The 14,393-nt window shown below is 40.5% G+C and overlaps 1 non-coding gene across 1 annotated transcript; it reads left to right on the top strand.

Moving 5' to 3' along the window:
• The first annotated feature begins 6,547 nt into the window (after positions 1-6,547).
• Positions 6,548-6,654, top strand: LOC141698819 (small nucleolar RNA R71). Its single transcript, XR_012565320.1, has one exon. It is a non-coding gene; the product is annotated as a small nucleolar RNA R71 (small nucleolar RNA).
• Positions 6,655-14,393: the final 7,739 nt, after the last annotated feature.

Genomic DNA, 14,393 nt, shown 5'->3' with positions numbered 1-14,393 from the left:
AAAACTATAAATAATAAAAAAAAACTATATGGCAAAAATTATGCAATTATATGAACTAAACTATCATGAATATGCAACTATATGACACACACACAAAATATTCCTTAACTACCACCCCCAAACTTAAAATCTCCACTGTCCCCAATGAAGGTAGTAGAAAGGAACACAGGGTATACCTTCTCGGAGAGATCATCATCATCATCACCCTCAGAGGGTGGTGTATCAGGAGGCGGATATGCAGAGTCCTCACCAAAAACTGGCCACTGGATGTCAGCTCCAAGGCCTCGAAAAGCAGTCACAAGTGCAAGGGTGAGCTCCTGAGCAAACCTGCTCTGTGTCTCGTACATAGCGTCCATCCTCCTCGACAGCCTCCTATACTGGGCATCAGCCATCCCAGCACCCTCCTGAGCTCTAGAAGAACCAGCCTCATCTCGCCTTGGCCTCGCCATGGTAGCACCTCGTGCTGGACGCCCTCCTGAAAGACGATAACCCAGCCCATGCTCCTTGGGCTCACCACCGGTCCACTCCTGCATCACATGCAGAGTCCCGGAATCAATAGGAGTGGCCGGCAACTGCAACTGCTCATGAGACGACCACTGAACTCCCACCGCTCGGCAAAGCTTGGTAACCGTGGATGCATAAGGGATGTTCATGTGCTTAGCTCCCCTCAAAAACTTGAGAATTCCTTGGTAGATGAACTCACCAAGGTCTACATAGTACTCCCCATTCAAAATTCCTCACAACAACTGTGCTCTCTCAACTGTGACCTCATGTGCATGCGAAGTAGGCAAAATATTAATACAAATAAAAGCATTCCATGCATGGGCATACCTATTCATCGCGATCGCCGGAAAGTGACGATACTCGTTAGTTCCAGTCTTGAAGGTCCAAACTGTGCCGGCCTACAGAGAGTGGCACAAATCAAATCCAAGTCAAAATCCTCAACAGTCTTCTCGTTCCAATTCTCCTCCGTGGGCTTTCTCTGTCGCTGCCCAATCACACGGCGAATCGCCGCAGGGTGATAATCAACCGTCATCCCCCGGACCACAGAATACCCATTCTTCTCAGCCTTCGCGTTCGCATAGAACTCGCGAACCACGCTCATCGGCACTACTTCAGGAGATTCACAAAAAGCAATCTAACCCTTCTCAGCAATCATAGGCAACAACTCACCATCCCTCCCTGATGGTAAGAACCCCCTCTCCTTCAAAATCGGCTTACCCAGAAGTCTAGTATACTCCTCCTCAGCAGCCCTATCATTCAAACGAGGCCTCACAGCAGTACCCCTCGAAGAATCAGCAGTAGGGACAGTGATGCTGCTATCGATAGTCCTGGATCTCTTGGGTGCCATCGAAATTGAGTAAAAGTGTTAAAGATTTGTGTGTTTGGGAGAGAGTTTAAAGTTTAAAAGTATATGGGGAGTATATGGAATAAGTGTATGTATATATAGGGTAGGGATTAGGGTAAAATTTGATTAGGAGTGGGTTTGAGGGTTAAAAACATGGGGTAATGGGAAAATAAATCGCGGGTAATGGGGCTGTAAATTATGTTTTTTGTTTTTCAGATTTTTTTTTTTGGTATTTTATTGGACTTAAAAACTTTTCTCCCAGTCGACCCCTGAGCGGTCGCTCAGCAGAGCTGAGCGGGCGCTCAGGAGGCTTCTGGAAAAAAAAAATTCTGGCCCAGTTTTTCTGATTTTTTTGTGGTTTTGGATAGGTTACTAACTTCTAAGGGTTCCTGTAACAACAAATCATGGGTTGCCTCCCACGAAGCGCTTCTTTTTCGTCATTAGCTTGACGTTGCGTACCTTCCTCAAGTTGACAATAAAACGACACTAACCACTTCCCGGTTTGTTGTGTCCCCATAGTAGTGCTTCAAACGCTGACCATTAACCTTGAATGCTTGGTCCGGATCATTCTCAAAAATCTCCACCGCTCCATGTGGAAACACAGTTTTGACAATAAAAGGTCCAGACCACCTTGATTTCAACTTCCCAGGAAAAAGTCGGAGACGAGAGTTGAATAAAAGAACTTGTTGCCCCGACACGAATAACTTAGGATGTAGCTTCCTATCGTGCCAACTTTTCACTTTTTCCTTGTACATTTTGTTGTTCTCGTATGCTTGGAGTCGAAATTCGTCAAGTTCGTTAAGCTGAAGCATTCGCTTCTTTCCAGCTGCATCTAGATCCATGTTCAACTTCTTCAATGCCCAATAGGCCTTATGCTCGAGCTCCGCAGGTAGATGACATCCCTTACCATACACAAGTTGAAATTGGGACATCCCAAGTGGAGTCTTGTATGATGTTCTGTAAGCCCAAACAACTTCATCGAGCTTTAAAGACCAATCCTTCCTTGACGAACAAACAACCTTCTCTAAAATGTGTTTGATCTCTCTGTTAGACACTTCCGCTTGACCATTTGTTTGCGGATGATAGGCAGTAGCAACCCGATGATTCATATTGTAGCGCTGCATCATAGAAGTAAACTTACGATTGCAGAAATGCGACCCTTCATCACTTATGATTACTCGTGGCGTTCCAAACCTTGTGAAAATCTGCTTATGAAGAAAATTCAACACTGCCTTTGCATCATTTGTCGGTAGAGCTTTGACTTCTACCCATTTTGAGACATAATCGACTACCAGCAAGATATACTAATTATTACAGGACGAGACAAAAGGCCCCATGAAATCGATTCCCCAAACATCAAAGACCTCGACTTCAAGCATCACATTTAACGACATCTCATCCTTTCTCGTAAGATTTCCCACTCTTTGGCAACGATCACACCTTAAAATGAACTGATGAGCATCCTTAAACAAAGTAGGCCAGAAAAAACCTGCTTGCAGAATATGAGCTGCCGTCTTTTCACCACCATAGTGTCCACCATAAACTGTGGAGTGGCAGTCTCGTAATATCCCCTCCGTCTCACAGAATGGGATACATCTCCTGATGATCTGGTCAGCTCCCTGTCTAAACAAATACGGTTCATCCCACATATACCACTTCACCTCATGCAGAAACTTCTTCTTTTGAGCTGTGATCAATTTAGGAGGCATTATATTGCTTACAAGATAATTCACAATATCTGCGAACCATGGCTCTTCCTCCTGAACTGCGAACAACTGCTCATCCGAAAAAGATTCGTTGATCAATGTCGTATCATGTGAAGTAGACTCAGGATTCTCCAATCTAGAGAGATGGTCAGCTACTTGATTCTCAGTACCTTTTCGATCCTTGATCTCTAACTCAAATTCCTGTAGTAAGAGCACCCAACGAATGAGTCTCGGCTTCGAATCCTTCTTGAAAACCAAATAGCGAATGGCCGCATGATCAGTGAATACTGTCACCTTTGTCCCAAGCAAATAAGATCAAAATTTTTCGAAACCAAAGACTATAGCCAAGAGCTCCTTCTCAGTAGTGGTGTAGTTCATTTGGGCCCCATTTAAGGTCTTGCTAGCATAGTAGACCACATGAAAAAGATTATTCTTGTGCTGCCCAAGAACTGCGCCCACTGCATAATCACTCGCATCACACATCATCTCAAAAGGCTCTGTCCAATCAGGTGCTATAATAACTTGTATAGTTATCAAACTCTTCTTAAGAGTCTCGAATGCCGTTAAGCAGTCATCATCAAATTTGAAAGGCACATCCTTCTCAAGCAAGTTGCACAACGGCTTAGATATCTTCGAAAAGTCCTTAATGAAACGCCGATAAAAACCCGCATGACCAAGAAAACTACGGATTCCTTTCACAGAAATAAGTGGTGGAAGATTTTCAATGACTCCCACCTTGGCTTTGTCCACCTCAAGACCCTTTCTAGAGACCTTATGCCCAAGAATAATGCCTTCACGCACCATAAAATGACATTTTTCCCAATTGAGCACCAAATTAGTTTCCACACACCTTTTGAGTACTGCACGAAGTTTATTCAAACATTCATCATATGAATGTCCAAAGACGGAGAAGTCGTCCATGAACACCTCGACATTATTTCCAATCATGTCAGAGAATATAACCATCATATATCTCTGAAAAGTGGTCGGTGCGCCACATAACACAAACGAAACTCTGCGAAAAGCAAACGTGCCAAATGGACAAGTGAAGGTAGTCTTTTCTTGATCCTCTGGTGCAATACAAATCTGATTATACCCTGAATAGCCATCCAGAAGACAATAATACTCATGACTAGCCAACCTGTCAAGCATCTGATCAATAAATGGAAGCGGGAAGTGATCCTTCCTTGTGGCCTTGTTCAACTTTCTGTAATCCATGCATACTCTCCATCCTGTGACTGTTCGAGTGGGGATGAGCTCATTCTTGTCATTTGCTACCACAGTGATACCTCCTTTCTTAGGTACACATTGCATGGGGCTCACCCAAGAACTGTCAGAAATAGGATAAATGATTCCTGCATCCAGCCACTTCAGAATTTCTTTCTTCACCACTTCTTTCATGATAGGATTAAGTCTGCGATGTTGCTCAACAGTCGGCTTACTACCCTCCTCTAGCAGAATCTTATGCATGCAATATGAAGGGCTGATCCCTTTGATGTCTGTTATAGTCCATCCGATAGCCGATTTGAATTCTCTCAAAATCCTTAAGAGCTTGTCCTCCTCACTACCTGAAAGGTCAGATGTAATAATAACAGGTAAAGTAGATGCATCACCTAAAAAAGCATACCTCAAGTGTTTAGGCAATGGCTTAAGCTCCAAGGTAGGTGCTTCCTCAATCGATAGTTTGAGCTTTCCTTCAGCATTTTTGAGGTCAGAAGTACCAAGAGATTCAAACGGCATGTCTAGCTTTTGCCTCCAGGGAGAAGCATTAAGATATTGTAGTTGCTCATTGTCATCCTCATCATCACTGTCAAAATCCCCAACTAAGGCCTTCTCTAATGCATCAGACATTAGCATATGATCGAGTTCTGAAGTAACCGCAGAATCAATCAAATCCACTTTTAAGCACTCCTCATCTTCTGTAGGGAATTTCATTGCTTTGAATACATTGAATGTCACATCCTGATCCTGCACCCGCATAGTAAGTTCACCTTTCTGCACATCTATCAAGGTACGACCTATAGCCAAGAAAGGTCTCCCCAAAATTATGGGAATCTTCTTATCTTCCTCGAAGTCCAGAATAACAAAGTCTACAGGAAAGAAGAGCTTATCCACCTTTACTAGCACATCCTCCACTATGCCTCTTGGGTAAGTAATAGAACGATTAGCCAATTGTAGAGACATGTAGGTGGGTTTTGGATCAGGCAAATTCAACTTTTTAAAGATCGACAACGACATCAGATTGATGCTTGCTCCCAAATCACAAAGGCACTTGTCAAAAGACAACTTGCCAATGGTGCAAGGAATGGTGAAGCTACCTGAATCTTTAAGCTTTGGAGGTAACTTTTGCTGCAGCACAACACTGCATTCTTCCGTTAGAGCAATGGTCTCAAGGTCATCCAGTTTCACCTTCCTTGAAAAAATACTCTTCATAAACCTCGCATAACTAGGCATTTGCTCCAGAGCCTCAGCGAAAGGTATATTGATGTGAAGTTTCTTGAACACCTCTAGAAACTTACCGAACTGCTTATCCAGGTTTTGTTGTTGCAATCACTTTGGGAAAGGTGGTGGAGGATAGAGCTATTTCTCCCCTGTATTACCCTCAGGCAGAGTGTGTTCAATAGTAGTCTTCCTTGGTTCCGCCACTTTCTCCTTTTCCTTAGCTTCTTCATCTCCAACTTCAGCTTCTCCTTCTTTTGCTTTTTCAGCATTAGCAACTTTTCCAGACCTTAAGGTAATAGCCTTGACTTGCTCTTTAGCTTCCTTCCTGCCTGGCACTTCAGTGTCACTGGGAAGTGTGCCAGGTTGACAATTGAGCACTGCATTGGCTATTTGACCAATTTGATTTTCCAAGGTCTTGATAGAAACCGCCTGACTCTTGCACAACAGCTTAAGTTCCTCAAAATCAGCACAAGTGGGTGCAGCTGCACCTCCCTGTTGAGTATATGATTGCCTTTGAGCATAAGGCTGAGGTTGCTGGAATCCAGGTGTATTGAACTGCTTACTCACGCCTTGCTGATATGGTTGTTGAATAGCATTCTGATTATTATCCCAGCTGAAATTTGGATGATTTCTGTTGTTAGGATGATAAGTAGCTGGCACAGGCTGCTGTTATCACTGATAATTGTTCACATACTAAACAGATTCGTTAACAAGAGAACACTGATCCGTAGCATGAGAACCTGCACAAAGCTCACAGACCATAGCTATCTGATAGACTCCATAGGTGGCTAGAGAATCGACCTTCATACTCAGCGCTTGGAGCTGCGCTGCAATAGCTGTAGCTGCATCGACTTCCAGAATACCTGCTACCTTCCCAAGCATCATCCTTTGAGTTGGGTTTTGATGCTCATTTGCAGCCATAGTCTCAATAAGATTATAAGCCTCAGTATAGCTTTTGGCCCACAAGGCGCCTCCAGCTGCTGCATCGAGCATGGGCCGAGATTGGGCCCCCAAACCATTATAGAAACCAGTGATCACCATCCAATCAGGCATTCCATGATGTGGACACTTTCTCAACATCTCCTTGTAGCACTCCCAAGCTTCGCACATAGATTCTGTAGGTTGCTGCGCAAACTGAGTAAGAGCACTCCTCATAGCAGCAGCCTTCGCCATTGGATAAAACTTCACTAGAAACTTTTGCGCAAGATCTTGCCACATAGTGATGGACCCAGCTGGTTCAGAATGTAACCAGTCTTTAGCTTTATCCCTCAGAGAGAATGGGAAAAGCCTCAGCTTGATAGCCTAATCAGTCACACCATTATATTTGAAAGTACTGCAGATCTCGACAAAATTCCTTATGTGCATGTTGGGGTCTTCAGTCGCAGCTCCTCCGAAAGAAACAGAATTCTGTACCATCTGAATAGTGCCCGGCTTGATTTCAAAGGTGTTAGCCTGAATAGCCGGATGAAGGATGCTTGACTGAATGTCATCAATTTTGGGCCGAGAAAAGTCCATAAGAGCTGGATCTGCCGGAACTATACGATCACCCATGATTAAGGGTTCTTTCTGCTCACTTCCTGAATCCGAATCTTCAAAATCTATCTTCTCCGGAATATCAAGAACTTCGTCTGTCTCCTCAGCTGTATCTAAAGTCCTCTTGCGAGTACGAGAACGAGTTTGCATAAACGCTCGCTAAAGTACCTGAAACACAACCGAAAACAATAAGTAACACGTCTTAATCACTGAGTCCTAATGACCAATGATGGTAAGTACATAAACTAAACAAATACACCGAGTCCCCGGAAGCGGTGCCAAAAACATGTTAGGGCGAAAACATGCGCTAATAACACACGCAAGTATACGCGTTCACAAGTAATATAGAATACTTTCTAGTTCGTTCCCATAAAGACTCAGACTAATTATGTTCAATTAAACTCACTCACCAATGTATGATTACTTCCCAATGTTAAGACAATAACACTTAGATTTGATTAACTAATAATTAACTACAATTAACTACTACAATTAAGCACTTAATTAACACTTGAATTAACAATATTAAAACACTCATGAGATCACAACTTCATTACTACTTCCTTCAATAGTCATTGTTATTACCCTTAGCATGCAACAGTGATGATATTAATTGAATAACACGAAACTGATAAAAGCCAACTTTCATTGAACTAATACCATTCTACCAAACATTCACAATTAAGATAGAAGTTGAATAGGCATCAATTATGTTGAGTCCCTATATGTCTATAGAAATTGACAACATAACGATTTAAGCACAAGTTATTCCTTTTAATTACACAGGGTGAATAAAACGGTTAAAGTTACCCACTAATCATACAACATCATACATGAACCTATGCTAGCATGGCAAGTTCTAAATCTCAAGATCCACCGTCGCTTCACAAGAGATTAACACCCTATCTTATATGTTCACGACGCACATAAGACGAATACGCACAACCAATACTAGATATCATACAATCATCACACACTAAGATATTAAACAATTAACTAAAGAATTCCATAGTAAATCCGTTACGACCCCATGATCACGATTAGCCCATGATAGCACTCATCGTCATCATGGGTTCATATGAAAACATGATAAATAAACACAAGAGAATAATAACTAAAACTACTTATATTAAACCAGAGTACGTCACAAGAGTAAATAGGTTCAAAGTAAAGAAAACTAGCATCCAACATTACAACGAAATAAAGAATCACAAGAAAATATGCTTCCTCTTCGTTGCGGTGTGCTAAACGGTCTTCTTCCTTATCTCCTCCGCTCTTCGATTAATACTACGATCCAACCTTTGTGAAACGTCTCTGAAATCTACTTACATAGGAGTCCCATAAAACCCAGATAACTCAGAAGTTGGAAGCCAAACAGAAATAGGAGTCTAAAATAATTAATCTAAAATTACGACCCTGCGCGGTCGCTCAGCATTCCTGAGCGGGCGCTCAGCTTCCTGCGCGGCCGCTCAGCAGAGCTGAGCGGGCGCTCAGACCCCTTCTGGAAAATACTCTATTTTTGCTTCGTTTCTTCGCTGCAATCTGCTCCTATCTTCCCACTTGCAATGCTAAACACATGCCAAGGCTTATTATTGATGAATTCTCTCCTGAAATGCAACTAATACCCTGAAATGCACAAACACTAGAAAAATACATCAAATACACAAAATACTTGATTTCAAGACACCAATTTAAGCTATTATAAGACGTTCAAGTGGCATAAACTGCCACTTATCAGTTTGACAAAGGGTAGGACTGAGATTTTCTTTAAAGATGTTTGGCTTGTGGTGATTGGAATTTTTAGAAAAGAGTTGGCAGTTTGTCTGTATAGAAATTTGGGCTTTGAGGTTTGAGATTGTTTGATATTTAAGATAGTTAATTTTGAAGGTTGAGCTAAAGGTTGAGCTAGTTGTGTTTGGATTTTTAGGGATTTGTGTGATTCTGAGTCATCATGTCTCCTCTTACTCCTTCTCTCACTTGTTCTCTTCTTCTCATCATTTTTCTTTTCATCCTCCTTCTTCTTTTCTCCACCCTTGCTTCCAGATGGCTTAGTGGATTGACTTGGATTTGAGCCAGAAGGATTTTGTTCATCTTTCTTTTGCTCATCATCATCCAAATTATCCTTGTTGATTTGAGTTTTAGGCAAGTTGGCTTTAGCATCACTCAGGTATCTCCCCAATAGATTTATCATCTCTACATCCTCAAAAGTCTTATTCTTCTTTACCTTTAAGGCAGTTTCCAGAGTCATGATTTGCTTCTTGTTGGTCATGATACACTGTTTAGGGATTTGGAAGTGTTTGAAGTGCTTGGTGGTAGGACAGATGTATGATATTCCCTTGCTTGGCTGAAGGTATGCTTCTGGAAAAGCAACCATTTGAGCATTTTTCAATTCAGCTAGCAGTTCGGTGTCTTCATGGATCACAACTCTGACTTTGTTTATCAGAATATCCAATTCAGATGCCCTCCTTGAGATAAGATAATTGAGGGACACCTGCATACACCTATCTACCCCACAGTCATTTATATTGACCACTATCCTCTTCTCCTGAAAGTTGTCTTTAGTTACCAAAATCACCCTTAATGAGTTTATTGTCATGTCCAAGGCCTTTTTATAGGTGAAGTGATTATTGTTGAGAGAAGCCCTTAGAGCCTTGAGCAATTCATCAAATTCCCTGCTCAGACTTGTTCTTTCAGCAGCCCTAATGAACCTCTCCATACCAATATCTACTTCTTGACTTAAATTCTGTTCAGCACCTTGAACATGTTGAGTAGATGATCTTAATTATGCTAGCCTTGCCTCTATCTCCCCCTTAGCCTTGTTGGCAGGCATGAGAAGGGGAGTAGGAATTTCAGGCCTAATCTGTTCTGGGAGTGATGGTAGAGGGATGTTGAGCTTTCCCATGATGGCTCCCAAGGTAACAGAGTTTTGCATTTGAAGGTGCTTATGAGAGTCCACCAGGGTCTTTATATATGTCTGTTGGCTTTTGATTAGAGAAGTCAAAGCCCAGACTTGAGTGTTGAGAGAAACATTGGAGTTTTCCAAAGAAGCTACTTGAGTTTTCAGTTCTTGAATATCTTGAGAAGAAGAGCTTGTAGTAGAGATTGCAGTAGATTGACCAAAAGTAGCTTGCACAAATTTTTGAATTTCATCCATGACCAAAGGTGAAGGAGTGTATCTTGCAGTGTGCATTTGATCCAACTTCAACCTTGTGTCATTGGTTTTACTGATATGATCTTGAACAACTTTTTGCAAGGCTACAAATGATTCCTTGAGTTGATTTACACTTTTATCAATCCCATTGAGATCATACCTAGACATTTGTTCAGAGAAGATCTTAAATTGGTTTTTGAACTCAGTTTGTGAAGGGATGATTTGGTCCATCTTTTCTCTGACCATCTTCATTACTTTGTCTTGATGTCCATTCAATGTTATTTGTAGAGCTTTTCCAAAGTTGTGGAAAGCCTTGATTTGAGCCTTGTAGACCTCATTGATGGCATCATATACCTCTTGTGGAGTGAGGGACCTGGTATTGCTTCCCAAAATTGTAATGTACTCCTCCCTGAATGTTGCCAACACATCATCCATCTTAATTGTGAACTCGTTGTCCAACCAAGCATCACAGTTAGCATCCTGACCAGCTTCATCAATAATCTTTGCATGATTATCTTCCATATCAGCCTGGTAGGAGAGCATGATAGCTTGGTAGTCTTGATTGGACATATTGGATGTGAGTAGCTGTTGTGATATTTGAGCCAGGCCTCCAAGTTGATCAACTCTAAGATCTTCAATAGTAGTTGGTTGATTTTCAGTGTCTTGGAGCCATTGGGAGATGAGGTGTAATTGAGAGGTAGAGGGTTGTGAATTAGAACCACCTGTGACTGAAGTCACAGTTTTAATCACAGATTGCTCTGTGGTTTTGACAAGTTGTTGTTCCTCACATAAAGTGGGAACCTCCAATTGAATTGGATGGGATTTGACTGGGTTACTGTCGTGTACACCAGTCTCAAACCCTTGTGCGTCTTGCAAAGCACTGTCACTTGAATGTGATAAACTTGCCTCCTCCATACAGGATCATTGGCAATTGTACTCCTAGCATCAACTGCCAAAGCAATATCTGCTAGGGTTTTGAGGGGAGTTGTTTCTACATGAGGAACCTCCAATTGAATTGGAGAGGATTTAGATAGCTCCCCCTCAGGAGTACTACCCTCAAACCTCATAGTCTGTGAAGATTGATTTGCACATGAAGGTGCATTTAGTATCTCCATAGGGTCTTCAGTAAAAACTGATGAATCCCCCATAGTTTTGATGGTGACATCAAGGTCTACCCCAGCCAGTAGCCTCTCACCATCTAATTGAAGTGTCTGGGTGGTGAACAAGGTTTCTTGAACCAAGTCACTTGGTTTAGCTTGCACTTGAAAATTGGATTCAAGTGCTGTTGGTAGAGAAAAAATTTGAGATATGAGAGATTATTGCTGAGATGTGAGTGTTGGCAGCTCCCCTTAAATGGAAGAGGGAGCTTCAAAAGATGTGCCCTCACTGTGTGTGCCATCCTTATTCCTCCTACCATACACTTGAATTGCTTCAGATGCAGGCTGTGCAGACTCTGTACAAGGTGCATTGGGGTGAATGCTCTTTTCAATAGACACATCATGTTGAGAGGATGTATCTAGAGTCTATTTAGTCCCCTTTTTACAATTGCATCCTGTTGGGGGAATACAGAGGTAGATTGAGTGGTCAACTCAAATTTCTTACTCTTCTTTGATCTCTTGACCAAGGGTGACTCAGCTTCAGTACGATCCTCACCACTCTCAGTTATAACTGTTAAAGTTACCTCATTTCTCTTCTTTTTACTCATCTCATCCTTTTGAGAAGATAAGGTGGTTGGTTTCCTAGCTACTAAGGGTTTTGAAGAAATGGTTCCAACTTGGGAAGATCCCTGTGGGTGTTCTTGTGTTTATACTTCCACAGGTTCAGGAATCATAGTTGTAAGAACCCTGATTTTTGTAATATTTTAAAACTTCAGTGAATAGTAACTGGAACTAGTTATGTAATACGTATGGAGTTCATCACAAATATGAATAGTGGAATTTTGGAAATATGAGATCATATTCTTGTTTATCGAGGAAAATAAGTGAATGTAAAAGCCGTCGGAATTCGAAGATTTACGATTATTCTACGTGTTTTCGTATCCGTAAGGAATGGCGTAGAACCGGGAATACTACGTGGAATAAACATTATATCAAGGTGTTTCTATAATCAAGAGAAAGGAATATAATTGGTTAAAGGATTATAAGCAATAAAAGAATTCACTACGAAACGAAATGTTATACGATTAAACTATCGGGATGGAACGACAATCACGTGTACGATAAATAATCGAATGAGAAATTAATTCCATGCAAGTTGGCCATGAAAAACCAAGCTAACTAGTGGTTAGGAGATGTAACTAGGGAATTAGAAGCTAACTAGAATGGTTAGTGGAATAGTAAGTGAATACTAATGGGGAGACAAGGAAGTACAAGGCCATACCTGCTCATTTCTACTCATCTAAATTTTCAACCAAGACATTTCTTTTGCTGATTATTATGCCCATATATTCACACTATCAAACCCATCTTATACACTCCCACACTTCAACAAAAATCAAGCCAACCCCCCCCCCCACCTCTCTCTTGCTCTCGGCTCTGCATGCAGAAAAGGAGGAAGAACCCTCTTCTTCACTTCACTTCTCCATCCTTCCCTCTATTAAAAATTCTATAAAAATTAAAAAAGCTTCCTTACATCCTAGTAAAGGTATTTCTATGATTTCATGGCCAAATTCTTAATGGTTTGTGAGAAACAAATTCTTGAAGTTCAAGAACTTTATGGACTGTTTTGACTAACATGGTTTCTTGGTTTTGTTTCTTAAGGATCTAGCCCTTCTAAGTGTTTTTCAAGAAAACCAAGCCCTAATCATCTTAGTAATAACCCTCCTAGTGCTCAAGAAGGTATAACTTCCAACTCTTTAAAGTTTTAAGGGTGGGTTTAAGAGTTATTTATGATGTAGTGTCAAGATCCAAAAGTTTGTGTATGTGTGAGGTTGTTTTGCTCATATTCTTGCTAAGTACTTGCGTTTTTGAGTTGTGATGCTTGTATGTGATACTAGATAAAGTATATAAGGTGTATGTTGGTGGATCTTGAGAAGTAAAGAGTGTTGTGTTGGTCATAAGTAGTGATTGTGTCAAGAACAAGTAATAGAAATGGAATGTGGAGCCTATTGCAATTGGTCTGCCTTCTGCAGTGTATTCGGCCATGTAAATATTTGAAACTTGTGAGTAACTAGCCATGAATGGGTAGATCTTTATTTTTAGTTTCTGTACATGTGTGGATCGTCGCGAGGGGAGTTACGGTTTAGGAGTTATGACCATTTTAGTGTAGAGCGTTCATACGAAAAGCCAACTGCACATAGGCTACTTGCGTGATGATTTTGAAAGGCTAAAAATGATTTCGGAATCTTGGAAAAATCATGATAATTAAATAATGCATCAAGGAAGACTTTCCAAAAAGAATTTTAATAAAATATTAATTTTTCGATTTTATAAAAATGTTTCAGTGAAGCGAATCGATAATCGCGTACTAACTAAGAACGTTGGTTATTGATTTTACATCGCCAACAAAAGCCCTGAGACCATACCACTCCTAGCACTCGAGGCAAGTTTACGAAACCTTATCACAAATTATCCATGCTATACATACTGTTGTGATATTGATTCCATGATCTACAGTTCGAAAATATATGCTTGTCTGTGATATCAATACATTCAAATTATGCGATTGTTTACGAAAACAAACTTCATTTTATACGAGTATGAGAAATTGAAATGTAATTTTAATATAATACAAGATATTGGGAGTCGAAGATATTTTAAATCGATTTAATTCCAGAACGAGCCGGACGCGAGAGATTTCTATTTCAATAAACAAAGTACTTTCGCGTAACATACCTATAAGCGAACGATTGAGATTTGATTTATAACTATAAGAGACAATCGAATATTCACTCAAGGGATATCCTATTGTTTATTTATTTATTAGTAATACCTAAAGAGTTACTAAAATATCCGGAAAATACTTAAAGAGAAATTGAAAAGTTTTTAAATCAATTCACTCTATCTAAAACGTATGTAACCATTCGAAGGATAATTATAAGATGTCAAAATCCTGTCTTAAGTATTTAATTAAGATTTTTATCAATTCATTGAACCTTATTGAGAAATATTTAGTACTTAAGGTTTTATCAATTCATTGAACCCTTCTTAAAAATATTATGAGACCGTAAATATTTAATATTCTGTACTTCTAAAAATCATTTAAAAATAGGCAT

The sequence above is a fragment of the Apium graveolens genome, chromosome 11, assembly GCF_009905375.1.
Source record: "Apium graveolens cultivar Ventura chromosome 11, ASM990537v1, whole genome shotgun sequence".
NCBI lineage: Eukaryota > Viridiplantae > Streptophyta > Magnoliopsida > Apiales > Apiaceae > Apium > Apium graveolens.
Note: the sequence above shows the minus strand (reverse complement) of the source record. Positions and strands in the feature narration are given on the sequence as shown.